Here is a 19,011-nt window from a genome sequence, read left to right as displayed (position 1 = left end):
CACTTTCTTGAATTTTCTTCTACCAGATGTTGGACTTCCTAAAATGGAGCTCCAATTTTTTGTTGTAATATTTTCCCCCATGTTCTTTTCTTTTTTCAGTTTTCTCCTTTTCTGATAGATTCTTTACGTTTCATCTTCCACCCTTTTATTGACTTTTGAATTTATTACTCTTTTTATTTTAATTTCCCAGAGCTCATTTTTGTTCTCAGTTCTGTTTTCAAATCTTTGCATCTGGATGTGCTTTCTTTTTCATTAAAAACGTTATCATTAGTGTTCTCACTGAGGTTTTCTTCTGTTCCCTGCTTTATCTCTATTTCTTTTTTTTTCCCTTCCATTTGGACTTTGTGTTTTCTTTGTATGGACCTTGGTCTTTAATGTCGGAAGTGGTCAGATGGCAAATCTCCCTTCCTGTTGGGGGCAGGGGGTGGGCACCCAAACAGATTGTGCCTATCTTACTTTATGGGTCTGCTCAGGTCTCCGAGAGGAACCTGACATCCCGCCTGAAGGGGGGCCATTCACCCTCTGGGATTCAGGAGGAGGGGAGGGACCACCTGAGAGAGGTTTCAGAAATGGAAACACAGGACTTGTTTTTTCCCGAACTTACTTTGTGTTTGTTGGTTGCCTCCTTAGCTATTGTGTACCTACCTTGAGCTCTTTTTAAACTCTCCAACAAATCATGAAACTGCTCTCAGTTCTGTCCACTTCCTCAGGTAACCTATACATTCACTTCCTTTTCTTTTTTGGAGACATGCCCCTGAGAGCCTCCTGTTCCCACTTGGAGGAGCTGCCCTCTGCATCTCTTCCTCAGCTCTCCTTCTAGAACTGTCCTTTCCAGCTTCCACGTGAGAGCTCGCTCCCTGGGAAGCCTTTGGCTTCAACCCTATCACTCACGGGTTATTCCGTGTGAATGCGATTCTGACTCCTTCCTGAGTTGGCTTTAATGATAGGAGTTGGGGGTGAAGGGGACAGAGCCAGGGATCCAGGGCACTGGAGAGGTTTAAAATGCCTTTGTTTGAGGTCATACAGCGTGGCCAGGCAGAGACAGGGAGCCAGGGCTCCTTCTGTACCTGCATCCCAGGGCTACAGCGGTCTCCTGGGCCCTTGCCACCCCCTCTGTCCTCTGCCCATCATCCCAGAGTGGAGGCCAACCAGGTGGGTGCTGAGGAGACTCTGCCAGGACAGATGTGAGCTGCGAGGAAGTATGTGGAAAAGGAAGGCAAATAAAACACCTCTGCAGCCCTTACCACCCCCCCAACTCTGCTGCCACTGGAGGGTGGCCCATCTCCCAGTTCCCAGTTCCTCATTTCTTGCTGGGGCTGTGGAAGGTGGGTAGGGCATTGGACCCCAAGCCCTCCACAGCCCCATTTCCTTCCAGCTGAGGGTGGAGGTTTTTGTTGTCGTTTCCTTGGTGTTTTTTGGCATAAAGGGTGAGCTCTGGTTGTCATGGCAACTCCAGCAGAGGGAAGGAGGGGAGGGCCTGGGAGGGTGAATTTGTTCCTCTGTCAGCTGATTCTCCAAGTGGGGATCTGCAGAGGTCAGAGGCTGAGGGTTGAGCAAAAAGCCCTGGTCTAGGAAGGTCCTGTGGGTCCCCACATCTTCCTGTCCAGCCTGGCTCCAAGCTGGCTTCTGCACCACGCAAGTCTTCTTCCTTCCGGGGAGATGTGGGAATCCCCCACTATGACTTGAGGTTCTGGGTGCGAGTGGAGAAGAAGGAAGGAGAACCTCCACAGAGAACTGTCCAGGGGCCAGGACATGTGCTGACCCCATACTCCTGCTGGGGCAGCAGCCAGGGAGTGGGACAGGGGCAGGGAGTGCCCTGGGGAAGTCTGAGAACACAGACTCAGCCTCTATGAACCTTAGATCAGGAAGTCAAATAAGAGTGCAGGACCAGGCATCTGGTGGTTAAGCATCTTTCCAAGGAAGCCATCTCCCTTTGCTAGTTTTTCCTTAAAACATATGTCCCTCCAGTTCAGTTTTCCACTTTTGACACTGACACAATGACAAATAAATCATTTTTTTTCACTTAAACAACAGCATGTGTCCAGTGGTAAATGGCAGCTGGCACTAGGAATGTGGGGGGAGGGTGGGCAATAGGGAGTGGTGGAGACTGTGGCCAAAGGGGGTGACAGGCACAACTCCAACCAATCCAGGTGACTGTTGTCACATGGATATACTGCCTCAATTGCTCAGGAGAAACCAGAAATCCAGATTGCGCACAGTTTCCAGGACTTTCCCCTTTTCCTCACCCTCGCCCATCCCATGGCCCATGTAGACCCAGGGCCTTTGCAGGATCAAAGACGAGGCAGCCCCTGCTGTCACCTGAACAGTTACAATGAGCTAAACCTTTAGACAGTACCCCATTTGCCTCTACCTGCCTCGACAGGCAGGGACCTGGGGGCTCAGCAGGGCAGAGACCTGCTTGGCCAAAGGCCCTGAGTGGCTTATTGGCAGGTCTGCAGCTGGAGTGCCCCAGGTCGATAAACAGAAAGACAACCCAAGAGTGCCTGTGCTGTCAGGAGCACAGGATGATCACCTTGCTCCTTCAGGCCAGCTGGGGCCGAGGGCCTGGGGCCGCGAACGAAGCAGCTCCCATTTGCGGGACTGGCGCCAGGCTCGGTGATTTACAGATATCTGTCGAACAGCAGGTCCCGGTCTGTGGGAAGCACAATTTCATTCCCGCACCCACAGCTCCTCTAAAAATGTGTTACTGGGGAGGTCTTCTCCTGCTTTATTAGATGAAAACTCAGGCAGGTCTCATGTCTTTTCCGCTCACTCTAAGGCCACAGAGAAGACATTAATTAAAACTTGGAAATTGCTTTCACAGCACTTTTTCCCCTTGCCTAGCTAGGTCAGGTCGGCAGTGGGAAGTGGGATGTGGCTGGCTCCTTTGTTCTCTCCTGGTGTTGCTCCCCTCTTTCAGCAGCCCTCCAGCCGGTCCTGCCGCCAGTTTCTGCCCCCTCCTGGGTGTGGGAGGGGTGGCAAGGGGAGGAAAGGTCTCCTCAGAGCTGGTGCCATCGGCAGCTAGCTTGCAGCTCCTCCTGGGTGACCCCTGTGTGGGTGTCTCTGCTGTGGTGGTCTGGGGAAGGAGACGGCACCCATCCAAGGTAGCGGTGTCCCCCCCACCCCTGGTCCCTCACCCAACCACAGGGGCCCCAGATTGACTAGACCATCCCAAGGAGCTTGATTTGTACCAGATGCCTTTTGCCTGCACCACTCTCCTGCTGTGTGACCTTGTTAAAGACCTTGGGTAACTGCTCCTGGCCCTAATTGTCCTCAGCTGTACAATAAACAGGCTCCCTTCCTGCTGGCACGGAGCAGGTAGGCCCTCGAAGGGGTGGGCTGCCAGGGCGAGCAGGGAACTGCTTACCTCTCCACCGCTCTCATCCAGTCCCTGTCTGGGAGGGCAGCTGCTTTGGGGAGGGGAAGGAGGGGCAGGTAGACTGCAGAGACTTGGAGGAGAGAGTCGGCAGCAGGCCAGGTCAGTGTAGAAGGCCGAGAAAGGTAGCGGTGGCCTGAGGGAAAGAAGGAGAGCAAGAGAGAGGGAGACTGAAGCAGGGATGGAGGAGCTGGAGGGGTGTCCTCTGCCCTCCATTACCCCTTAGCCCGATGATGGAGAATCTACCTGTTGTGTACCTCCTTCAGGCCGCCCGCTGTGGCTCACCTGCTCAGAAAGTGGGTGGCAACTACCTCCAAGAGTTCCTTCATCTGTGCGCACCCCTGGGCTCTGACCCAATGCCGGCCACACGGCTGACCAGAGCCACAAGGCTGCCCAGCTCAGTCCTTAGACAGGGGCTTGGTGAGGGATGGTGGCATGTGTGGTTCATATAAGGGATCAGATTGCCTGGGTTCACATCCCTGCTGGCTTCTCACCGTTTCCATGGGCCTGTCGCTTAACCCCTGTGACTCAGTTTACCTGGCTATGAGGTGGGGTAATAATGAGATAATCCAAGTAGAGCTGCAAGTTTGGGATATGATGAGGTCTCCATAGATACATACTGCTGTTACTTGAGGCTCTTTGGACATGGGGACAGCAGACAAACGTTTAAATTCTGTACACCTGTGTTTGTACACACTGACAGGGGACCGTGAGCCTGGCTCCGACACCCTGCAAAGGGGGCAACAGAATCCAGCTGGTCATAAATGGAATAGCAACTGTCTCCAATTACCGGCTCCTCCTTGGCTTTAAAAAATATTTCTAACCTTCAGGATATATTTTATCCTCACCCAAAAATATGTTTATTGATTTTAGAGAGAGAGGAAGGGAGAGAGAGAGAGAGAGAGAAACATTGTTTGGTTGTCTCCCTATGCGCTCTGACCAGGGACCAAACCTGCAGCCTAGGTAGGTGCCCTGACGAGGGATCGACCCCACAACCTTTTGGTGTACCAGACAACACCGCAACCACCTGAGCCACCTGGCCAGGCCTGGGGAGGATGTTAATGCCTGTTGTAGAGATGAGCAGGTCACGGGAGCATGGGTGGTTTGTGAGGGGTCACGCCCAGCTGGGGAAGCTGGGACTCCTTTGGTTTAGGCTCAGGGAGGGGGGATGGGGGGGTGCAGGGGTGGGGACAGGAAGAGGAAGTGCTCCTGCTTAGTTCCTGTCCAACAATCCTCATTATTTTCCCCACATTCTGTTCCTTGCTGATTCTGAACAGCAGAAACAAGATCTTAATGCCATAATTACCTGTCTATTTGAGGAGAAAATTAGACTAAAACGTCCCAGAGCTTTCAGCCTACAGTTTGGGAGACAGGAGGGCAGCCCTGGGCAGGAAGGAAGAGAGAAGCTTCTTCACAGGAGGGTGTTTGAGCTGCCAGGGCCTCAGGAAGCAGCCATCCCAGGCCCCAGTCAAAGCCTGGGACAGGGGGTCAATGCCAGGGGTAAATTCCTAGACCCAGGCCTCCCCCCTGCAAAATGCAGGCTCCTAAACCCCTCCCCCGCCCAAGAAGACATGGTGCAGAACCCACCCAGGACCACTGGGGTCCCACGGTGTTCTTGAGAAAAATGTAAGTTGTTAGGCAAGGTAAGGGTAGAGGACATGAGCAGTCCCTCCAGGTATGGAAGGGCCCTGCTCTGCACCCCTCCCCCACTTCCACTGCATCCTGGTCTTCACGTGCTTGGTCTACTGCAAAGACTGCGATAGGAGACCTGACCTCCAGAAGCCTCCGACTGGTGGACAGCAGCCTGCTCTGCAGGTTAGCCAGAGAGGAGCCCAGGCTGAGGTCATAGCCAGGCTGGAGGGCAGGGCTCAGCTAGCCAGGCAGGAGAGCTCAGAAAAGGGAGGGGGCTGGCCAGCTGGGGAGGCTCCTATCTGAGGGTGGACAGAGCTGGTCCTTTAGGGCCAGGGCATAGGGCTGAGGTGGAAGAACCCTCAGGCGGCGGCATTGTCTTGTTCTAGTGGAGGCAGAGTTAGAGACGAGACAGGAAGGGAGGCTGGAATGGAGAAGACAGGTAAAGAGAAAACAGAGACCTGGGGCTGCCTGCGGAGAGAGGATAATGTCAGACAGGATGCATGGGCCACGGAGCCAGAGGACTCAGAACCAGGGGATGGCTGGATCAGATTAGCAGGTGGCAAAACTCCCGCTGCCTCTGGCTAGAGTGTGTGTGAGCATAGAGGCCTGGTGACCTGGCAGGAGAATGTTGCATTTGGTAAAAGGAACAGTCCCCTGGCTTGGGCACTTCCTGTGGTGGAAAGGTGGACTCAGCCCTGGCTGGTGTGGTTCAGTGGATTGAGTGCCGGCCTGCGAACCAAAGGGTTGCAGGTTCAATTCCCAGTCATGTCACAAGCCTGGGTTGTGGGCCAGGTTCCCAGTAGGGAGTGCATGAGAGGCCACCACACACTCCCTCTTTCTCCCTCCTTTCCCCTCCACCTAAAAATAAAAAAAAAAAGAAAAGAAAAAAAGAAAGAAAGGAGGACTCAGTACCTTCATAACAGAGAGGGGCTAGGCTGGGCAGGTCAGACCTGGATGGGGGGTGACCGATGCAGAAGAGGCTACTCCTAGGTTCCGGGTTTGGGCCATTGAGGGGATGGTGGCGCCCTAACACAGTGACGGGCCTCCTTGTGGACGACTGCCAACTCCCTGGGAGGCGCAGTGTGGAGGGGTCAGGAGACAGTTGGATAGACAGGGATTTGGGCCCACTGGCCAATAGGCAGTGGGCAGAGAATGGCCCTCAGTTGGGTGGGGATGTGGGGCAAGGCAGGAGTGTCACAGCCCATGGGAACATCTGTCCCCTCCCACTGGGATTGTGCTATGACCCCACTCTAACAGCCGCCTAAGAGTTTCTGCAAAGAGTGACAGGAGGTCAGGGCCACCATCATTTAAGGGGAGGCGATGAGCAGGGTCACGGAAGCCGAGGACATGGCCATAGGTACCCAGGGTTGTAGTGGGGCCTGAGGCTGCCAGGAGGTCGGGGGCCTTGGGGTCCCAGCCCAGGGGGAGCTGAGGGACAAGCCCAGATCCCAGAACCAGGTCCAGCCTGCTGCTGTTGGAACCTGTCTGTAGCTGTCCTGGAAGGAATGTTGGGGTGCATTACTCAGGGCCCCCAAAGCACAGGGAGCCATTCCACCTGTGCTTCTGGGATGGAGAAGCTGACTACCCAGCACCTTGCCCCTCTCCCAGCCCAGCTGTCCTCTTGGCCCTCCTCCCCCTTCCTTTCTCCTTCCTCCCTTCAGACCCCGAGGACTAGACCACCACGAGCCTGAGTGTGGTACCGGTTCCTGGTCCCCACTCCCAGGGCCCAGGACTCTCCCTTTGCAGGGGACATGGGTACCACAGACTAGACCTGAATTTTAGGCTGTAGTTCAGATCTCTTGTTGCATAGATATCCGATGGATGGCCTTGGGGGCTAGACTTTTGGGGGAGGCTCAGGCTGGGACTAGATTTTGAGGTGACAAGGTGTACCAGCAAGTTCATCATAGGGACACTGGCTAGGAGAGGGGATGGCTGTGCCACGCACCACGCCACAGCAATGGAAGCTCAGTGCCCAGCTGATGGCCGAGGGAGGCAGCAGCACCTGGGTGCTGGGGAGCTAAGAGTACGCAGGGGGCACCTGGCCCCCAGGCAGTGCTGACTCATTCCCGCAGCCACTGTGGCTAGAACATCCAGTCCCCGAAGGCAAACCAGAGCTTATCTGGGCCATCCGCCTGCCTGTGGTGTCTGATGTGATGTCCCCGAGGAGGCAGTGTCCTCTGCACTGGCACTTGCCTGCAGCCTGGTGGCCCTGTGCAGCTGAGCTGAGGCGCCGTGAGGGCAGCCCCTGAAATCCACGGCTCCCTGACCAGAGGGCACACAAGTCCCAGCCAGTCTTAGAGGCACAGGGTGAGCCCCTGCCTAGAGACAAAAGGGACCCTAGGTCCTGTTTTTGCAATCTCTGCCAGGGGCCAGCCCCCGAACTGTATCCCCTCGCTGAGGGGCACTGCTGTCTCACCCCTGGTCTCACAAGTCCTGCTGGGATCATGGAGCCACGCCCAGAACAGAGGCTCCATGGGGGTCGGGGCCGGAGTGTAGAGAGGGGGAATCGGCTTTAAACGTGTGAGGTGTAGTTTTTCAAACATTTTTAGCAGAACCTCAATGACTAAGATGCATGAAGGTGGTCACTTTGCTTGCCATAGGGGTCGGGGGCTGGGCCCACCAACTGACCCCTGTCCTCCGTGCCCACCCACAGCCACCACTGCAGGTCCTCGATGACCCTCCAGGGGTACTACAGTTAGAGAAACCATGGATTGGCTCCAATCTCTGTGCGAAAAACTCAGCTGACCTGTTTCACAGACACGCACTCTGAGACTTAACAGGGAGGAGTGACTTCCGTGAGGTCGTTTGTGGCAAAGCCAGGGACATGAACCCAGGTCTCTGCCTCCCAGCCTGGGGCCTCACAGCTGCCCCAGAGAACGGCATCTTCCTGACCACAGCTCCATTTGAAAGAATTAATTGTACGGTCCTAATTATGTGTCTCGATATTCTAAGCCCCTTACATCTGCTTGGAAGTGGGCAGAGTAAATGTAAATGGCTGTGGAAAATCATTGTGCTTCCATTCTGCTCAGCTCTGGTCTTGGCTCCCTGGGGGATGGGGGGTGGGGCAGAGGATAAAATAAGGTGAATCTGGTCCCTGCCCTTGTGCACACACAGTCAGGGTGAGGAGTCCAGGAAAGAGGGTGGCCCACCCCCAGGAGCTGAAGGCAGGCTGGACAGGAGAATGGGTGCTCTGTACTGTGCCACATGGCAGGGGGTGGGGTAGATGTCCCCAGGGCGTCCCAACTGGCTGCAGTTTCTGTTTCTGGCCCAAAATGCTATTAATAATATGGACTCCACCACTTACTAGCTGTGCCGTAGTTAGGGTAAGTTTGCTGACCCCTCTGTACCTTAGTTGCCTCCTCTGCAGTGTGGAGGTGACAAAAGCACAAGTCTCAAAGAGTTGTGTGACATTTATCATGCATCGATGCTTGCAAAACCCTGAGCAGTGCACCTGGCATATGGCACGTGCCCCTTGACGATGAGCCTACGGTGACAGCCGTGTGGCAGCCCGCTCAGGTGAGCATCCACCCCGGAGGAGAAGCTGTGGGGTGAGCTCTCCCAACAGCGGGGCTTCTCGCCTGAGGCTTAGCTGATGGAAACTGGTCTAAGGGAAAAGAAGGAGCCCTGGCCCAGGAAGCCAGAGGGTGGAACTCAGACCCTTGCTCTGCCACTGAGGACTTGTATCTTCTCCGGGCCTCAGTTTTCGCATCTGTCAAATGGGGAGTGTGATGCCGAACACCAGGGTGCTGTGAGTGTTAGGTCGGATCCGCGTGTAAGATGCTGTCACTACGGCATACTGGAGGAAGCGTTCAGAGAGTGTTGGTGCCCTCCCAGCATGGCCGGGCCGGAGGGCTCTGAGTTACAAATCCCACAAGGACCCTCCTGAGGGTTTGGGGAGAAGAAGCAGGTGGCGGCGGCAGCAGCTAACACGGGCGGAAGCAGGGTGCGATGTCAGGCTGGACAGAGCGGACCTTCACTGTCCTTCACTCAGCACGTTTTCCCAGACGTGAACAGGGTCTGGTCCCTGGACTGCATCCTGGGCAGACAGACATGGTGATGTATTCCTGTACACAGCGGCTCCCAGGCTGGGGAGAGCGGGTGACGATGTCCTCCTAAATGTACACTGTGCCGGGGGAGGTACCAAGGCTGGCCCCGGGGCTGGGCAGCGTCAGGGTTTGCTCTGGCGTGGCTGGGTTGGAAGGAGAGCTACCATTGCAGACAGGCATGCCAGGCAGTTGAAGGGCATCCCAGGTGGAGGGAACAAGCACAAGTACAGCGGCCAGAAGTCATGAGAGGGCCCAGCAGACCAAGAGAAGTTCTAAGTTGTGAATTTTTCTTCCCAAACTGAGACAGTCCATCCCTTGCCTAGGTCACCCGGTTCAACCAGGACCAGGATTCTTCCTGGAAGGGTCAGCAGGTCTTTTAACCCAAGTCCATTTCCAAAATTCCTGCAAAGCCACAAACAGCATGACCAACAGTCCACTTTTGAAATGCAGACCAAAGCACCAGGGCTGCCCAGGAGAATATGGACTGAAACCTCGCCGCAGGGCCTGGGCGGGTTTGGGGAAGCTTGTGGTGAGCTCAGAGAGGATCAGCCTAGGCCCAGGCCCGTAAGGCTTCTTGGAGGAGGAGGCGATGTTGGTGGAGGCCTGCCCCTGTGCTCACCACCATTCCCAGCATGCCCCCCAGCCCACGGCCTGTGTCAGCAGACAGCCAGGCTAGAAAAACTGTGGGCACTATTCACTTCCTACCGCCGATCAGGGCTGGGACTTTTCCTCACATCGCTTCTCGCTAAGAAGACAGGCCTCTTCTCAGGCACGCTGCTGACATGTTTTCTTTTCCCCAGACGAGGATAATCAGCCTGTTTGGGAGTTAGGCTGACAGCGCAGGCAGCAGGCGGGGGTGGGGATGGGAGGCCCCGGGGCTGCAGGCAGCTCGGCAGAGCAGACACTGCCTGGGTGACAACCACAACCTCCAGCAGGTGGGGATTTCCGCTCACCACATGGAGGAGAAGGCTGGGGGGCAATTTTGCTCAGTTACGTGAACCAGAGAGCCAGCCTGGCTGTCTTCCCATTTACCCCCTGCCTGCACGTCAGTGCTGGAAAGTGGCCAGCCATCCCCCTGCCCCATCCAGATCAGAGCCTGGAGTCACTCTGGGTATCTCCAGACCTCTCACAGCAGGGGCCTGTCCCTGTCCCTCCCCTTCCAGGGCTAACCCACCCCCTTGCTGATAGCCCCGCCCCCACAACCCTGAAAGGCTCAGCCCCAGGCCCCAGCCCAGGCTGGGGGTGTGCTTTTCATGGACACATGAACTGGGGGTGTGGTGGGGAAGCGCCCACCAGCCCTGGGGTCTCTGTGGGCAGGTCACAGGGGAGCCCCTCTCCTGCTTGAGGGTCAGCACACAGGGCCTTGTGTTGCTCAGAATTTCTAAGCACTCGGTTGGAAAGGCTTGTGCACTACCTGAGGTGCGTTATTTTAAATCACCTGCAGCAAAGCACCCATAGTCACCTTGAGAATAATCCCTCCACCCGGCCTTGCACCTTGGGTCTCTGGAGGTCTGAGGGGGTCCCACCCCTGCTTCCATTTGGGCACTCAGCTTCCATTTCTCCGCCCAGAGCTGGGAGTTTCCCCCAGACCCTGAGGCCACAGGTCAGTCCCTACGGCTCCAGAGAGTGGGGATTAGTGTGCGCCTTTAACAGGGCCTGAGGGCTTCCCAGGGGGGCAGTCTGGGGGCCTGGCCTCAGATGCCAACACGCCCCCTGGCTGTGTGCCCCCAGGTTGCAGCTCCAGGAGGTGGGCAGAGCCCAGGGCTGGGAGGCAGGGCCCCGGCTCTGTCCTCTGTTCCCAGCCGCTGACCCTCACTGTGGCAGTGAGTGGGCCCCTCCACCCCTCCGCACCTCAGTTTTTCTGTCTGCCTAATGGGTGTGTGGGAGACCCCTGTAAAGTATACAGAGGCTGTAGCCACTGGAGAGGCACCTGGGGGACCACCAGCCATCTGTCCCCGGGCAGCCCTGCAGCCATGTGCAGCCGCTTTCCTGCTCTGTGGTCTCCCAGGCAACGCGGTGTGGCCTGCCAAGCTCCTGGCCGGGCCCTGGCTCCGAACACATCTTCAGTGCCACGCAGAGATGGCTGATGGCAGGAGCCAGGGTGAGGCCCAGCCTCCCCAGCTGTCGCAGGGGGCCGTCACACAAACCCCGAGCAGGCCAGGAGGAGCCTGCTGGGGCCAGGGGGCCTGGGAAAGTCGCTCAGAGTCCCTGGCTGCCCCTCCCCTACCTCATCCTCCTGTCTCTGCCTTCTCAGTGACCTGTTCTTTCCAGAACACTCCATTAGGAATCTCACAGCTCTGGGCCTCAGTCTCCCCATGTGTTGAAGGGGTGGGGGCTGATCTCTAGGCCTCAGATGGCCCGAGACAAGGGCCAGGAGATCAGAGGCCTGCAGGATGGGCCCCACGCCGTCTTCAGAAAGCTGCCCCCCGCTGCCCCAACAGGGCATGAGAGGGTGCCGCACTGAAGGACATTTATTAGACAGGGTCTCCAGAACCATTTGCCCCAAGATCCAGAGACCACCCTAGCTCCTTGCCCCATGCCCCTGGTGAGTGTCCTTCTCCCGGCTGGCTTTGCTGCCGGCCTCTCCCTCGGCCACTGGCCAGGATTTGCAGGTTTGTGAGCGGGGCAGCTCTTTCTTTGGTTACAGTTGCTCCTGCGTTAAGGCCATTATTCCATCGGGGTCCTGAAAGATGCAGAAGCCGGAGCCGGCCCTTGGAGGTGGGGCCCAGGGCATGTGCAGAGAGGAGAGAGACTGAAGCTTCTGCTGTGGATAGCTGGGTGCAGGGGGTAATGGGGGTAGGGGACGTCTGGCAGCACCCACAAGACGAGGACAGGGTGAGGAAGTATGGCTCCCCTCCCACAGGTTCCAGGGCCGGGCCAGAAGGGAGAACCAGCCCAATGTGGTGATACAGAACCGGGGTTCGGCCGCCTACCCCTCGAAAGCTGCTATTCAAGAGACAGAGTCTGATGGCAGGAAAGCAGGGTTGTTCAGGAGGTGGCAGCTTGAGGGATGGGGACTCTTGTCACAAAGGCATCTTAGCATCTCAGTGCAGGAAGGGTTTGAGGGGTGGGGGAGGGGAAGGCAGAACGGAGGAAACTAGAGAGGGTGCTGGGTCACAGTCCGGGTCAGCACAGTCTGCCCTGTAACCATCTCGAGCCTGACGGCTGGGGTCTCCTTCCTTTGCGGTGAGCTCATGGTACCCTCTCAGCAAACAGGCTGTGTATCACTAGCTGCATGCGAGTTTGTAAGTGATCTTTACAGAAACAATGCTAAAGGCACAGTGGGGGAGGGGAGGGGTCACAGTGGGAGCCAGCGAGAGAGGAGGGGTCGCTCAGCAGGTGGGGGCCCAGTGGGGGCCAGGTCTCAGGATTCTGCCAACCACAGCGTGCACTTTATGCTCAGTGTGGTGGGAAGCCATTAGAGGAGTTTATATATTTATTTTTAAAGATTTTATTTATTCTTAGAGAGAGGGGAAGGGGGGATAAAGGGAAGGAGAGAAATGTCTATGTGAGAGAGAAACATCGATCGGTTGCCTCTCGTCTGTGCCCAGACCGAACACTGAACCTACAACCCAGACATGCGCCCTGGCTGGGCGGTCAACCAGCGACCCCTCCTCTGTGGCCCGATGCCCTACTGACTGAGCCACAGTGGTCTGTCTGGGTGCTGTTGGAGGAATTTAAACAGAAGAGACCCCAGAACAATGACTCCCAACCAGGAGTGACTCCCCACCCTCATCCCCACCCCCAGGATATTTGGCAACATCTGACGGGGGTAGGGCTGGGGGTGCCGCTGGCATCTAGTCAGTAGAGGTCAGGGGTGCTGCAAAATGTCCTGTAAGACAGAGGACGGCTCCCACACCAAAGGCCCCAATGCCAGCAGTGCTGAGGTTGCGAGGCCCTGATCGGAGCGCTGATGTTCGCCAGGGCTGCTGTTCTTTCTGAAGAACCCAGGGTCACTGTACTCACGTCTAGCTCTGTCAGCATATACTCTGGGTTCACGTTCTGTCTCCCAAGTGTCACTGGTGCGGAGGTTGAGAAACTCTCCTGTAGAAGGATTGAAGCATCGGGACTACTGCCCCGCCCCCTGCCCCAGCCAAGCCTCAGCCCCCAGCCACCTGGGACCTGTGAGTGTTGCAGTGTGACCAGTCTCAGGTGAGATGTGCTGTGACTGCAAAACGCACACTGGATTTCAGATCTGGTACAGTAAAAATAATGTTGAATAGTCGTATGTTTATCTTGATTGCATGTTAAAGTCCTATTTTAGATATATTGGGTTGAACAAAAGGTATCATTAAAATTCATTCCACTTGGTGCTTATTCATGGTTTAAAGTGGAGCTACTAGGAAATTTTGAATTACACATATGGCTTCCATTTGTAGCTCACAATATGTTTCTGATGGATGGTGCTGAGTTACCCAGTGATAATATTGAGTCAACTCCTCTCTATGTGCTGAGTACTGTTCTTTTTAAAAATATAGATCATTTGATTTAATTTTCACAACCACTTCATAAAGGGGATATTGTTATCCTCACTTCCAATGTGAAGAAGCTGTGGTCCAGAGAGGTTAAGTAAGTTGCCCAAGGATACATAGGGAGTCAGTGTAGAGCGGGCTCCAGAATCTGGGAGCTGGACCACGTTCCATGAGGATGATCGCTGGGTAAGGGCGGTCAAGATGCAGTCAGACAGGAGTGGGGCGACTCTGGAGCCACAGGACTCACCGAAGGAGTGGACACGCAAGTACGAAGGGAAGAGAAAGGATCAAGGAGTCTCACTAGGGTTTGCTCGGAGAAGCAGGTAGAAGGAGATGCTGTTTGCTGAGATGGGAAGGTGGGAGTCAGAAGGAAGGCTGGGCTCCCTGCTGGTCCTGTTAGTCTGAGAGACATTCAGCTGGAGATGTCAAGGAGGCAGCTAGGTTTGCAGGAAGGTGTGTGGGGTGGAGACAGACATTGGGGATCAGCCCAGGTAGATGGGATTTAAAGCCATGGGGTGGGGAGGTAAGCGGAGTGATCCCCTACAGAGAGTGCAGACGTTGGAGAGGTTTTCAGGATGGAGCCCTGAACCACACCAGCACTTAGAGGCTGAGCCACAGGGAAGGAACCAGAAAGGGAGGCTGAGAGGGAGAAGCCAGTGGAGGAAAACAAAGCAGAAGATGAAGGGATCTTAAGACAAGGGTCTTGTCAGGTTTCAGGCTCACCCCAGAGCCAGAGAGTCTCTAGCCCCTTGGAGCAGGCTAGCAGGAGAACTCCCTGGCCTGAGGCAGGATGCCTGGGCTCACCCTGGGCCGGAGCCCGGCAGGCTGGCCAGATCCATGCTGAGTCCCAGGAACCAGGCATCTCTGGTTCCTGAAAAGAGCAGGGAGGGGCCATGTCTTTTGGGCCCAGCCAAGGTGAGAAGACGGACCCGGGGTGTGGGAAGGGTGACTCAGGTAGGTACTCTCATTTGGGAGTTGGAAAGTCCTTCCTTATGTCCGACTGCAATCCTAACTGCTTCAAAGGGAACCTGTAGTTCTTTGCAGCTCATCTGAGCAGACCCCCTCATACACATCTCTCTGATGGCTGAAGACAGAAAATGCTTTTTTTCCCGCCATGCCCTCTCCTAAACCTGTCTTCCCCAAGCCACCCCTGCTTCCTTCACCCAGGGGAGACGCTTCTCCTCCTTGGAACAGCCCCAGATCCAGCCCAGGTCTAGGACAGAGTGTGGAGTTCAGGACACACGGGGAGGGACATGCAGAGATTCTGATCTGGGCTCTCGGGGTCCGGCTGCTGGCTCCAGAAACTTCCAGCTGGTTCCACCTCTGAATCCTCGTCTCTCTCAGCTGATTTGAAAGGTCTGTCTCCAGGAATCTGTTCTCAAGAACACTTGTTTCTGGTTTGGCAGCTTGCTCACTGCCACCTGGCTCCTGACCCCAGTGATGCTGGCTTCTGCTCTGGGTCTGCGGGCTCCCGGCTGTGCTGCCCTCCTCACATCTCCAGGCCCAGGCTGGTTTGACTTGCCCTCCTCTGCTTCCTCAGTCCTGTCAGCCCAACCACCAGCCACCAGTCACCAGCCACCAGCCACCAGCCAAGGCCCGGCCCCCATCGCTAATCTCTCCATCAGCAGCTTCTCTTCAACCTAGCTGCCCACAAAACAAAGTGCTTTGTCGATGAAAAAGCCCTTTGGGGCTAAACACAGGAAATTAAAGACTCTGAGCGCAGTAAGAAAATCTATTCTTTGTCATAGATTTCTGCAATCCAATTGCTTTGGCTTCTGCTGAGTGTCTGGATGGGCTGGTCGTTGTTCACACCCTCAGGGACTGGCCGGTGGGGGTGATGTTAACAAGGAGGGCCTCTGGCTGAGATTCCGCCATCCACAGTTCATGCCTTCGGACCTGCGAGGCTGGCCACCTGGCCACAGGTCACCAGGTGTCCTTGGCAGGAGGGAGCCTTCAGGCCACCATCAGGGGCTGAGGACTAGAGTGGGTGTGTTGACAGCCCCCCAAGAAACAGCACATCCTGCCGCCCTGGGCATTGGGGGAGTCGGGGAGGAGAGAAGCTGGCAAGGCTGACTGAGTGCAGGGTGTGGAGGGAACAGCCTCCTGCAGGGACAAGAGGAAACCATGGCCACACCTTCTAGCCCCAGCAGGTTACTGCCACTCTCAGTGACTCCATTGCTCAGTCTGCAAAAGGAGGGGGTAGATGGATGGCGCTTAAGGTCCCTGTCAGGTAAAATTTATGCAAAAATGTAAGTAGAGTTTGATCCACGTGCCAGAGCTTTCAGGAGCCTCTTGGGTAGTGCCCAGGGCTTTAAATCAACCGCTGCAACCAGAGAGCAGGTGCAGCCCCTCCCCAGCAGCCTCTGGCCAGTCCGGCTGTGAAGGTTAGAGCAGCTTGCTGAGTGGTGGGCAGCTGGTCCAAAGGGAGGGAGACAGGCAGGAAGGGGAACCAGTTTGTCACAGCAAAGCCCTGCCATATCTGAAAGGACTTTGTGATGGGAATGGCTGGGCAGTTGGTATGTGTTATCCACTCTTTCTTATCTCCCAGTGGGGCCCAGGAGGTGTGAAAGGGACTGTGATCCACTGGGCCTGGAATCGATTCTTTGCTCACTCGATGCTCCCTCCCTGGGCCATCGTGCACTCGCACGGTTTCAATTACTACTTCCATGCCCGAGGTTCTCGGTTTCAATTACTACCTCCGTGCTCGAGGTTCTCGTCCCTGGCTGCACGTTAGAATCACCTGGGGAGCTGTAAAAAATACCGATGGCAGGTCCTGTCCCAGACCCAACAGATCACAGTTTCTGGGGTTGGGCCCAGGTATGAGAATTTCCTAAATGCTCTTGTGCAGTCAGGGATGAGAACCGGTTTGCCTTCTGACCACACTTTCTTCCAACTCTGATCTGTCTCCGAAGCTCCCCACCTGCTCCCTGGACTTGTTGTTTCCTCTTAGGGGGCCTCACACGCAACCTGCCCAAGTCAAGCTCACCATCTGTGCCACCCCCACCTCACCCCGCCTCGAAGCCTGCTTCTCCCCAGGGCTCGCTGTCTTGGGGAACAGCGATCTGAGGGCAGCCCTGCCTTTCTAGCCTGTATTCTTCATGTCTAGTCTGTCTCTCTGCCAAGATTTGATTCAGCAGCTATAACAGAGAGACCCAAAATAGCAGTGCCCTAACAAGATAGAAGTTTATCTCTTCCTCACACGAAAGTTTAGGTAGGAAATTCAGGGCTGCTATGGCGACTCTAAAATCACTGGGGTTGGGATGGGGCGCGCTTCTTCGTGATCGTGTGCCTTTGCTTTCCTTCATAAGCAGCTTTCTTCTCTCTACCAGTGATGGCTCCTCTGGTTCCCACTGCCATGTCCCCATTCCCTTCCAGAGAGGGGGCAAAGAGGTCATCATGCCCCTACTTTGATAGGCACAAACTGGATGTCCTTCACATCACATCTGTTCATGCCACATTGACCTAATCAGGCTCACACCGGGCTGCAAGGAATGCTGGGAAACGTATCCTATTGAATTTCCAGTTCTTCCATTTCTCTACCTCATCTACTGCAACAGCTGCCTGGCGGTCTCCCCACATCATCCAGCCTGTTTTTTTCCTGGTTTTATTATCTTGGATAATATTATTTGCATGCAAATGAGACCTGACCACCTATTCAGGAGCTTCCCACTGCCCTTAACAAAGCCCCAGAGTCTTGATGGGTCCCCAAGGTCCTCAGCACTGGACCCAGCCCTCTGGCCTCAAATCGAGCCTCTGTCTCTTGCTGTCCATCCTCCAGCCGCACTGGCCTGAGTCCAGTGGGTTGAGGGCAGGTGTTCCTATCTCTGTCATGTCCTTTGCTCAGGTTGCTTTCTCTGCTGCCACATTTCCCACCCGCCGCCCCTCCCCTCCACTCCCAGCCCCCTCAGGTGTCCTTCAGATCTCAGGTTAATGGACTATTTCTCTGGGAAAGCCCCCTGGCCCCTGGGAGAAGATCAGGCCACATGTTACAGAGGTTTACAGCGCCCTATTCTTTTATTTCAACATCTGTGTGATCATGATTGGGTTATGTTATCTGTGTGATCATGGCTTAACTTCTGTGCACCCCATCCCCGACTACAGGCTCCAGGAGGCAGAGACCGTGGCGTCCCCAGTGCACGGCTTGGTGCCTGGCCCACGGGAGGTCCTCACTGAGTGGTCTTTCCCAGTGTGAACCATGAGGGAGGGAGAAGTGTGAAGAATGACTCCTGGCTTTCTGGCTCACCGAGGTGGTGAATGTTGTACCATCTGTGGAGACGGAGCACCAGGAGGGGCTGAAGATCCACGCAGGATCCTGAGGTCAGTGTTGGAAAGGCTCGGCTGAGGCTAGGACGCAGGCCGTGGGACAGAGGGACCTGGATCCCTGGGGAGGTGTCCTGTTTGAATCAATTGACATTGGATTCTCGATCTGGCCCAAGGTGATTGGGGGTCAAGGCCACCAGCACGGCAGCCATTCGAGGGGAGAGTAGTGAGCATCCTGGCAATGTGTCCACCTTAAGAGGGGAGGGATTGGAAAGGACCAGAAGAACTCCCAACTCTGGTTCTCCCCACTGAGTCCTGTTCTTGGGAGGGCCTGTCCCGGAAGCTGAGGCTCTAAGCAGCAAGCACCGTGAACACCGCGAGGAGGGCTGGACCTGCGTGACAGGGACACCCGTGGGGCGCAGTCCAGCTCAGCAATCACAGTGGACGGTCTGCTGAATGCCAGGCCCTGTGGGGATCGATAACAACAGTGGTGGTGGCAGCAGAGCGGTGTGGCTACTGCGTATAGAGCGCTCACTCTTGCGGGACACCGTCCTAGGCTCTATCTCAACGCGTTCACACCACGACTCCCCTGCCGCTATTCTTCACATTTTATAGCCGGGGAACCGAGGCAACCAAAAGTTACAAGCAAGAGCACAGCTACTGAGTGGCAAACAAGAAGGAAGACTACAGCTCTTTGGGTTAAAAACACTTTCAGGTGTGGGATTGTCTCCTGGTGATATTGAGGCTAGCTGTTGCCCTTCCGTTGGGTAGAGAGGGAAACTGAGGTCCATAAAGGGGTGTCTGGTGACTATAACACTTCTCAGCTGCACTAATTCTCCCCATCGTTCTCTTGCCCATCTCCTTTTCTATTTTTATTACTAAATCAAATTTTCCTTGGAAGAGACAAAACTAATTTTAAGAAGACAGGCAGCTGATGAGCTGGCTGCACAATTCAGTAAAAGGTGATGGGTAACCACTTTCAAGATTAATTTTCAGCAACGTGATGGAATAATAGCCCTTTGTAGAGCTTGGCAGTTTAAAAGGCCTTTTATGGAACTTGGCCTTGTGAGACAGATAGTATCATCCATGAGTCACACATGACCCTGAGGGTGACTTGCTAGGATCCTGGGGCTGGTGGATTATAGACAAGATAGAGACTTACACTCGGACCTCCAGACTTCCAGCCCAGAGCAGTGTGTCCGACCCCCGTTCATCGCTCTCTGCA

This window comes from Desmodus rotundus, chromosome 6 (assembly GCF_022682495.2).
Source record: "Desmodus rotundus isolate HL8 chromosome 6, HLdesRot8A.1, whole genome shotgun sequence".
Classification (NCBI taxonomy): domain Eukaryota; kingdom Metazoa; phylum Chordata; class Mammalia; order Chiroptera; family Phyllostomidae; genus Desmodus; species Desmodus rotundus.
The sequence above is the reverse complement of the archived record's forward strand: the minus strand, read 5'-3'. Positions refer to the sequence as shown.